Source organism: Hyposmocoma kahamanoa, unplaced genomic scaffold (assembly GCF_003589595.1).
Source record: "Hyposmocoma kahamanoa isolate Upper Pololo Valley unplaced genomic scaffold, ASM358959v1 65, whole genome shotgun sequence".
Taxonomy (NCBI): Eukaryota; Metazoa; Arthropoda; class Insecta; order Lepidoptera; family Cosmopterigidae; genus Hyposmocoma; species Hyposmocoma kahamanoa.
In genome coordinates this window covers 5152094-5163572 of record NW_020653853.1, presented here as the reverse complement: position 1 = coordinate 5163572, position 11479 = coordinate 5152094, and positions in this window count along the sequence as shown.

The following is an 11479-nucleotide window of genomic DNA, read 5'->3' as shown; positions in this document are numbered from 1 at the left end:
TTTTTTAAATTTATTTATTTGTTACACCAACAGATTACACTAATACATTTCTTAAGTAAATCGTTGCCACTGAGCGCACGACTTGTTCGTACAGAGACTTGAAACCGACCTCAAAGGTTTGTGGAATTACATCTATTTGCCAAGTTTTATTGAAATCGACTAACGGAAGGTTAGTGAAATCCAATAAGTTCGGATTCTACCCCTAATTTGCCACAATTAGAGATAGAATAAATATATTTTGAATCAAATTTGTGTGGAATCTCGAGGCATGCCGTCTTTTCACACATCTTTATCTAACACGTAGTCATCAATTTTGTAATATGACTTTTCAATTAAAATATTTTTAATATAGTTTTTAAACTTAGGAAATGATAATCTTAATATATTCTTAATAGAATCTTATTGTAAAAACATATACAGTTCCCCATAAAAGACTCGTTTACCTTGGTTAAACGAAACCGTGGTACCATGAGTTTGGACTTAGCTCTCAGGTTAATATTATGGATATCTTCTTTCTTAATTAAATTTGTATATTTTTACCGTCATATATATATATATAATATTTGAGTAAATGTACTGTGATACCACAGTCATCATACCAGTCTCCTTAAACTTTTCTCTGAGAGAAACCCGAGAACCTAAACGGTACACAGAACGAATCGGTCGTTTTTGCAATACAAATATTATGAAGTTTACGAATTTAGCCGGCGATATATATTTGATAACCTCGATGCCTCAAAGGTTTTCACTGTGGGCGCTAATGATTAGGTTCTGTATTCGATTCCCTTTAGGACCAACTTGCGAAAAAAACTTCTCTAACTTGGTTGAGTGAGTCAAAACTTAGTTTCATTCATTTGGTACTCATAGTACAGGGTTTTCTCTAATTTGAGATCAGGTATGTGACGTGGTCTCTATCACATTATTGTTATACCAAAAGTGGTTTCAGCGCATCCCATAGGCTCAGTTTACATTGCCGCTGAACGAAAGCGAATTTATGTAACCAAAATTATACATAGCATATTGAGCCTTATGTCAATTGTGTAACTTGCAAACTAGATATGATACGGTAGCTGCGGGAATTCCCGAAACTGCGAGAGAATTCTCCGAAACACGCGTGTCATGTATTGTAGCTCGTATCTACTTTGTACGTACACAATTATAACACACACACTCAACATAGCCCCGCACTATGGAAGCCCTCTGTTGCGGGTGCCATGGACACACGCATAGACAACCACAAATCACACCCAAACTCGCGAGAGAAATAAATATAGGCTATACAAATATTTCTCCCGGCCCAGGAATAGAACCTGGGACCTCTGCGTAGCAATCCGGCAAGGTAATGTTCGGCCACAGAGGCAGTTTCTTCAACTTTATTTACAGTTAGAGGTAGAGTACTTTATTTGGTATAAAGTACATTACGTTTAACGCTTTTTAAAGCATACTGTCAGTCCTTCTACACACGTAGCCTGTGAGTGAAGTCTAAGAAGGTGACCCTAAATACACAGAGGATACAGTATAACGAGGCGTTTAGGATGTTGTTGTAGCGCTTCAGGCATGTTTGTTGAGATACGCACAGATGGCTTTTATGCCATTCTGAGGACTATTTATGTGCGTTAGATCAATTTCAATTTTATATTTAATGTAATTTTCCGTGATTGTATTTTAATTATGTTTTATGATGTTATAGTTTTTTTATTTCAATTTTATAAATTTAATTTATTTTAATTTTATCTTATTTTATTTTAATATTTGAATAGCATCCTACAAACCTTATTCCTAAGTCCTTTGCCAACAAATTATGTATAATTGTTGTTCGAAGTATAGTATTATTATTATTATTACACTACGGTTACGAAACTTCACTTCCATTCCATTCCGGGGCAATGTAAATTGACCTTATATCGGACATTTATTTAATCATTAACCATGTAGAAGAAGATTAAGTACACGTAGACTGAAACAAAAACTTTTATGATTCTCGTTAAACTCTTTTGTATGAAGCGTGTGGGTTTGAAATATGAAAGTGTTGTGATTACTAAATTGAATACTTTGAAGTTGCAAATTGTTTAGTTAAATATGTGAGGCTTTTTAGTAGCAGATGAGCTCTTTGTGAAAGAGTTCGTCAAAGGACGTACTGCCACCTCACCTATTTCTGCTGAGCAGTACTATGTTCAAATTTTTTTTAAATAAGTGCGCATTTGATCTACCTTACCATTCAGGGAATAAGTCAGCAGGCAGGGAGTTCCATAAATAAATAATCCTTGGAATACCTAAAGTCTGGTCCGCCGATGATGGGAAGGGGAAGGCGGAAAATAGGCGGTAAATTGTGCAATTCCCTTGCACACTCTCCGTGATGTATCCTGTAGAATACCGATAAGCAGGCAACGTTACGGCGGTGTTCAAGGCTCTGCAGCATCACCTCATACCTCGGTAGCATACACATTATGAAACCAAATGTGCTATAATAATAATCGTACGCAATATGCGTCAGTTTGGGCAACGCACGCGCATCGCGACCGATACACGCGATGAATACAAATAAACATATGCTTGCGCAATGTACTCTTCTTTGAGAACTTTTGTTTGGGAGAGAAAAACACTTTCCCTTTCGGGGAGATTGTGAGGATGAAATTTTAAGCAGGTAGAAATTTCGAATTTTTAATTCAAAACGCATCATTCATTTTCGTTCTGTATACGAAGGACTTACGAGTATGGCATAGGCTAGTGCATTCATGTGATCGTACTTAAAAAGTGGTTTCTATCACTTGAAAATCATCAAAATAATACAAGCTGCATGAATCAATTTAAAAAAAATTTATTTAGGAACTTTTGTACTATGTAATATATGTTGTTCCAGCGTATCCTAAACTATAGTTTACATGTCCGGACAGCTGCTCTGAACGATTTTTAGTACGTGATTTGACAAGTAATTACTTAATTAGAACGGCATTAAAGTTGATTATTGAGTAACTGTAGGCCTAATCGTCGAAAAGCAGCCTAACTTTCAGAGTGAAAATCCAATCTTAAGCTCATTCGTTATGTTTCAATAATTGAAACGCAGTTATAGTTATTTGATTAGAGTCAAAGAAGGTTTGCAACGCTTTTAAAATGTGTTTAGTTCCCGTTGGACCAGCACGGCCTTAGACAGTGGCGAAGCGTGGGAGGTACAGAGGGGGCCATGGCCCCGGGCGGCACAGCAATGGGGGTGGCGATGGCGGTGGCGAGAGCGGCCGAGCCCTAATTTTGTACTTAAAAATACAAACTGAATCTAAATCTAAATCTCAAAGATGGCGACGGTAGGGGAACATAAACTTACAATAAAACAAAGGGCTTGCTGGAAGTTGTTTTTTAATTATTTTTATATAAGTAACCATTAATTTATAACTACAAACTATTTTATCGTTAAATATTGAAAATCTCTTTAAAAAAGATGATTACAGCTTAAAAAGAGATTTTCTATATGATAAAGAAATTTGCCCAAAAAGATGCCTAAAATACAGGTACATATTTACTCAGTTTAAGGTTCTAATTATTAATATGTATAGCTTTACTATGACGATTGTATAATTTCAATTCCCTTCTTAATACCTATTTTAATACTTTATTTACATTTATTTTACTTGTATTGTGTTAGATTAAATTATATTGAAATAAATTTATCTTTATCTTTATAAAAACAATTGAGCCGCGTGCTCCGAACGAACTACTTTTGTAATCGTGAAAACAGAGGGGGCGGCAAATTTAAGGTTGGGCCCGGGCGGCAGAAATCGACGCTACGCCACTGGACTTAGACAGATATTAATCATAATAGATAATTGTCAAATATACATACAAAACATTTTTATGAATGCAAAAATATGACGTCTAAGTGGTTGACATCCCTTAATATGAAGAAGTGGACGCTTCTGCGATCTATAGTGTCGTCAATAAATACGTACAGTTGATGCCCAAAGATTCCTGACCCCCTAAGGCTCAATTTATATTGCGGCGGAACGGAATGGAAGCTAATTTTTGTAATGATATTGTACATAGCTTAGCATACTTTATGGTCAATTGCGTGAAGTACAAACTAGATATGAGCCGAAATCTTCCGCGGAATGCGCGAGCAGCGCGGAACGGGCGTTCCTCACTCGGGGAGAAAAAAAAAGTCACGTTAAGAAAACTACAAGTCAAAATGTATTATAGAACACTGGACCAAATATTGAAATTAAATTAAAACCATATCGAGAATAATCTAACGGAAGTCCAATAACACCTATTCAAACAATCTAATACAATTCATTGTCCTTATAACTAACACATGGTACAAGATGGTACTTCGGCCTAGAGGCGTATCTAGACCGGAGATAATTGTCATTTGTCGTATTGTGCTAAATTCCTCACGTGACGCAAGCAGTGTAAGTTTACGGGTATCGATTGGTTTACCGCAAATAAGCACCGATGTGTGTAATATGGGATTTACTGGAAGAGACTGTCGTGAGATGTTCACAGATGTACATGCAATACTGCTAATTGCCACAATCCTCTGCAACAAGATTTTGGAGTGTCTGATTTCCTGATCAAGTATCGTTAAATATTTACTTGTGGTAAGTTTTTATTACCCTATAAAAATAACGCATTGACGGTAGCCTTGTGGGAGAAAGTATTAATTCTCAATTGCGAGGTCTACGGTTCAAATTTCTGTGGCAACATGTACCTAAGTTACATAATATATCTGTGAACGTTTATAGCTGCAACGGCGAACAAATCGTGCGCCTGTTGGCACGGGACACGCCTATCCATAACAGTTGCAGTGCCACCCTGAGCTTTAAATCGCAAGGATCTGACTGCCATTGCGCTTGTCACCCTAAGACATAAAGTTGACAAGTCCCATGCACCCTTAATTTCACCCAGCACTCTTCTTCAAAATCGGAACGCAGTAATGTGAATATTACTGCTTGGCGGAAGGAATATGTAAGTACTTCACTGGATGAACTCGGGCCGTTTCCTGACTTGTCGGTGTGGTGGCGGTGCGCACTTTAAAATGCTTATATTTTAATGTGCGCTTTCTGATTGGCGCGGTTTAGACAGGAGGGAGAAGGGATATTTTTTAATATACATATAATAGACGCTTGGCCCCAATCTTATCTGATGTTAAACGACGATGGGACGCGTTTGCCTAAAAACGCCTATTCACTCTAGCCTTGAATAGCCCCGAATTGTAATTTTCGGGAAACACAGATACCGCCGGTAGAGTATTCCATTCCTTTGCCGTACGCATCAGAAAGGAGGAAGCATATCGTTTAGTGTGAATAGGTGCTATTACAACGACATAAGGATGGAGTGTTCCGGACCTTCTAGTCGACCGAAGGAGGAACGGTGAGGGTGGAACTAAATTGAAAAGTTCCTGCGCACACTCCCCGAAATGTATCCGATAGAAAACCAACAAGTAGGCTACTTTTCTACGATGGTCGAGATTTTGTAGTTTCCATTCCACAAGAGAATTGTTGTTAATAAGTCTCTTAGCTTTTCGCTCCACCGAGTCCAAGTCAGCTAACTGGTAATGGGCAGAGCCGTCCCAAAGTTGGCAGCAGTATTCCATATAGGATCGATTTCGGTTTACAGTACACAGCACCAATCAGGAAGTGCACATTGAAATATAAGCGTTCGCTACCACACCGACAAATCAGGAAACGGCCTTATAAAGGGAGCTGTACTACTATTAAATATACTATTTTATTAACATTCCATTCCCGTTGACCTTAAGTGCTTGGTACAATATATTCTTGAGGTATTTTACATCTGCTTGTACTGGCACTCTACTCAACATAGTTTAAATTTATTAAATTACTACGTTTTACTGATGACCGCGGATCTTCCTTTTAATATGGATGTTTTATTAGTTTAGGTGGGACTTCACACTGACTTATATGAAAAATATTTTTGCGTGGAATATTTTCGTAATGTAAATTTCTTTACGATGCGCCTTTATATTTAATTTAATTGTGAAAACACATGTTCCCTCATGGAAGAATGGCATTAGTGAACTTACGCCAAAAATGTTCATTGCTCGATCGACTAATACTATCAATAGAGTTACAAGAATTGGAGAGGATGTGGGTTATATTTTTATGTATTTAATGTAAATAAACATTTTTGACGTAATTTCTCTTAAGCCATTTTTCCATGAGGGGTGCGATATGTCACAAAATATTTATCGTTTCACTCTAAATACTAAATTATAACATTTATTAACATGCACTCAAACTAAACTCGGAGTAACATGTTGTTTTTTAGTAATATCACATGGGCATGCACTTATGATATTTCATAACTCGATCGAAATTGACGATCTCCATGTTTGAGCGGCTTGCACACCGGTTTTCATAGTGTCGCCATATATGAGGTCCCGGGTTCGATCCCCGGCCGGGTCAATGTAGAAAACAAACTTTCTAAATTGTCTCGGCTCAGGGTGTCTGTGGTGCCATCGTTACTTCCTACTTCCATAACACATGCACTTTAGTGACTTAGGTACTTAGGGATCAAATCAACATACGTGATGTTGTCTAATTGTTTATTAGACAATAAGTTAAATATACAGGTAAGGTATGTACAATAAAAGTTTAAATACTAGTAACTAAAACTAGCATTTAATTATATGAATAATATTGGATCCCCGTGACACGGCGCCCAAGATGCTGGCAGCGTTCCCCCTTGTTGTCTAATATATTTATATTTTCTTGTTTTTACTCAAGTGTTTGTTAATTTTAAATGTGGTCTTAACTATCATGTGCTATAGCAGAATACCGGCGAGGGTTACTCCGTGGTCCACTGAAGCCGAGTCATAGGCCTTTTTAACGTGTTAATTTTGTTATTAATTTGTATTTCCTTTTTTTTTATAATATCAAGTGACGGGACGAACAAGTCGTGCGTGCCTGTCCATAACAGTTGCAGTGCCACTCAGAGCTTTAAATCGCAAAGGTCTGAGAGGCACTGCCACTGTGTACATCACCCTGAGACATAAGTTAACAAGTCCCATGTGCCCGTAATTTCACCCTTACCCTTCAAAACCGGAACGCAGTAATGCTAACATTACTGCTTGTCGGCAGAAATAGGTAAGGTGGCAGTACTTCCCTGAACGAACTCTTTCACAAGGAGGTTGTCTGCTACCACTACTCCTTTTATTGAATAATGTCATTTAAATTAAAATCAGTTTGTTTCAAAGTACATTTACTACTTACACTACGCTTAGTTGTGTAGTCTCTTCCAGCCCAATTTTATTTCCATTCTTTGTATTGGCTCTGAGGCCTCGCTTGAATTGTTCAGTTACGTAACAAGAACTAATCGGCACAGCTAAGCCTACCGATAACGATGTCACCAATTTGTCACGCTTTGATATAACCAAGATCATAGGACAGTTGAAAGCTTGAAATCATTTTTATCGATTTTTAACGACTATCTATCATTATAAATTCAACGCAGTTTATTGTAATAAAGTGTATTAATGTGAAGGAGTCCCCGCATTTACCTTACATTATGTCGACTAGAGCGGAATTCCTTCCGCGTCGATAACAGTGGTCCCTTATGGAAATAATTTATTTAAACTGAAGAATAAGTACTGATTCAAAAAACATAAATGGTGATACAAACGCAATAGACGTACGCATATTTTTCGGAAAATATTTTAAAGCTAACTTTCTCCATGGCCGAACGGTTACTATGACTGCCATGCGGCGGTCCGATGTTCGATTCTCGGGCCGGGAGAAATATTTGTATAGCCTACATTTATTTCTCTCGTCAGTTTGGGTGTAATTTGTGGTTGTCTTTGTGTGTGTCCAACCTTTTCTCTAGTTTCTGGCCAAGTTTTGAAATTTTGAATCGTTCTCTAATTCTCTTCCTTCGTCATTCTTGTGACTCCCATCAAAATTTTCAAAGCATGAAGACGTGATTTTCTCCAGTAAATTTATATTTTAAATATTAAAATTTTCTTATGTACGTTTTATAACGATGTATTGTGTTTGTGCACATACATCACACACATTTTTACGGAAAAGTTCATTTTGAACTACGTCTAAGCTACCGTAAACAGTTCCTGGGGGGCTACTCTCGATCTCCGTCCGAAACAATTACTGTCAATCAAGTAATATTCGACAAAATTAAAAGACAAGTATCCAGTGTGAAGCTTCATTCGCATCATGCGTCTTTTCATTTAGCCAAGTATTGCTTATTTGGCAGTAATTGTTTCGGACGGATGTCGGACGGAAATCGAGAGTACACCCCCCCGGATACGTCCCAATTCCTTATACCAATTTCTTGACGGACCGCTGTCCGAAATGACATTTTCCAGGAATAATGTTTGCTCGAATTTACATAACCTCGAAAGTAATTTTGAGAGGAAAATGTTTTAAACCTAACTTAAACTAACCTTTTTTTTAACCTAACCTCATAGTATCTTTGAGATAAACATCCAACATATCCTGGAAGAATAACGGTTTCGTTACAATTCGGTTTTCGGTGTAAAGAAAATTGGAGCGTTATTTCGGAAAAAGAAATTCGAGTTTGTGATAGGTTACCCAAGGAATTATCATGACAGGACATGCTTGGGCGGTGTCAGAAGGCTCATGACTTCTTTGTCCTATCACTTGGTAATAATAAAAAAAAAACTCGTCACAATGACTTGTATTTTGGTATATTATTGAATTGAAGCAGTGGTAAGAAAGTCCATATTTTTAACTAACAAGGTAGGAATATCTGTATAACTCTTATAAGTATATAGTATACAAATTAAGACCTATAGAGAGATTAACGTACAGGAATTGACGCTTTCCTAACCTGTTCAAACGTTACAACATAGAGCTCAGCACGTTATGTAGGTAGGTACTGTGAATGCTCGTGTTACCTAGATAATACGATCTACCCGCATTTAGGTCCCCAGGTGCAGGCTTGTGAAAGTTTGCGAGTAAAGTATGCAGTTAGATCAGGTGTAAAGTTTTAGAAATAAAATAAAGGCGCTTTATATTATATGTATATAATATAATCCTAGTGGGATAATTGTAAGTCTCTCCTTTCATATGTGTAATAAATGTAATAAATAACATAAGGGAACCAATAATGTTAGATAATACGTATGTATTCTAAGTTAGATTACGTATTCTTTGTGTTCTACCGAGATAAGTGCATCGAGCCACCGGCCATGAAATTAATAGGTGTAAAATTGACTTGGTGAAAATTTCTTTATTTTAAATGAAATATCAAGTTCTTTGTTAATTATTTACTATGTTTCAATACAATATTTCCATGTAATTAAAATGAATTATTTACAGTCCTGTCTACGTACATATGAAACATACGAAAGAGGTTTTTTTTTTACATTCTTTAAGTCGTTTATTTTTAGTAGCCGACTTCCAGCAGATCCTGTATTCATCAATTCAAGGTATGTGGTGCTTTGTTCAGTGTTTGGCATTGACGTTGCAAGCCTGTAGGTACGGTTCTCTTTTCCCAAAAGGAATCGGGAGACAGCTCCTTGTGGAGCTACGTCTATCCTACAGATATATGGAACCATTCGATTTTAGCAGTCTTCTAATCGTTTTGTACCATCCTGCAATTTAAGTTTTATCGACATACAACTAAGATGACGCGGTGTTTCTTCGAAGGTGTGATATGTTTCTGTTAATAAGAAAAGCAAAAGTCGTTCTATTGTAACTCATATGGTGTATTTGTAGGTATGAAGTAACGTATTACCATCGTCAATATCAAACTTCAATTCAATTCATAATCTCAAACTTCTATGACACAGCACCGACGACCTCAATCTGTGAAAGTACTGGTAATACTGGCTACACTGAACACTTTGCTATCGGTGCAACAAACTTGTAGTTTACGAAGAAAGGAGAGAAATTCAATTTATAGTGTAACTTAGTCATCAATTTATTTGAACAATTAAGAACTAAGTAATTTCTTATATACAATGAAGGTGGGTTTATTTTGTTCAAAGAAACTTTCTACGTTATTACATAAATACAAAATACTTTCTCGTTCTTGTAAATAAAACTAATAATTTGATGATCCCGGTGACCCAACGGTTTGCACTGTGAATGCTGGATGGTATGGTTCTCGATAGGACCAAGTGGGGAAATGTACATACTTTTCTAAACTGGTTCTGGTATTCTGGGGAGTGCCCCGGAGTAAATTATGTTACTCTGGTAGTGCAGACAAAAAAAAATCCGATACTTTGTCGAAGAGGGTTTTGTCACTTGGTTTTACTTTGTCAAGCAATTCTTATTGCTAATTCTTACACCAAAATACGTGAGTTTTGTTGTAAAATACCTCATATAAATGTTAATTAAAAATACCTAGTTCATTGTAAAAAAATGGCTTGGTTCATTGTGTATACATGCAGAAACACAATGCAGCACGCCCATTAAAAAAAATTGTAGCTCCTTAATTTATTAATAAAATTGAGGAGTTTCAAAATGGCCACTATTTTCCCGCGAAAAATGTTAAAAAATTTAACTATTCAAGAAAAATTACTATCTAAGATCTGGCAAATAGACGCCTTAGCCTGTCCCAAACGAAAAAATACTAGGTACTATTAATAGAATTGAGAGACAATCTAATTAAATATGTAGCCAAATGAACTTGACACATATATTATAATACAATATTTGAGTGATGTACAGTAACTCTGAAATTTTAGCAGTTCATTCTTGAACTAGCTACCTTTCACTGTTGGTACAAAATATATTAAGAAATAAATATGGCTGGTATATATCCTAACTTCAAAATAACACCCTTCTAACCGGAACCGGTTGGCCACATGATAAGGTAGTTGTAGGAAATCGAATCTATTTCTCTACCTAGGGTGCAAACTGGTTAAACAAGATCTGAATGACACTGTTGCTATTAGCTTAGCAGGAAATAATTTTCGTTTCCTTTCTTCCTTGTATTGGTGATAGTTTCGTGTAGTTCTAAATGAATAAGTACATGCTTTCAAACGGCGGAATAGTAGTATGAAAGCAAGCTACGTATTCGTTGGAAGGAGAGGCCATAGCTAAACTAAGTCAAGTTAGCTTAACTCACGTAGCCGCGGCACGTTTTCATACATCTATTCACACCGCGAACTAAGGTATACCTAGTTGAAGAAACATTATTTGCACCGATGAATGTTATCTCTTGGAACGGCTTATCCTTTCTATTACAATAGGTTAATAAAACCATGAACACTTCTTTTACTTAAAGCGTAACTGCCTCTGTAGCCGAACAGTTATCAAGCTGGACTGCCGCAGAAATATTTGTATGGATTACATTTATTTCTCTCATGAGTTTGTGTGTATTTTGTGGTTGTGTAAGTGTGTGTCCATGGCACCCGCGACACAGGGTTTCCCTAGTGCGGGCTTTGTTGTGTGCGTGTGTGTGTGTGTTTGTGTGTGTGTCTCTCTCTCTCTCTCTCTGTGTGTGTGTGTGTGTGTGTGTGTGTGTGTGTGTGTGTGTGTGTGTG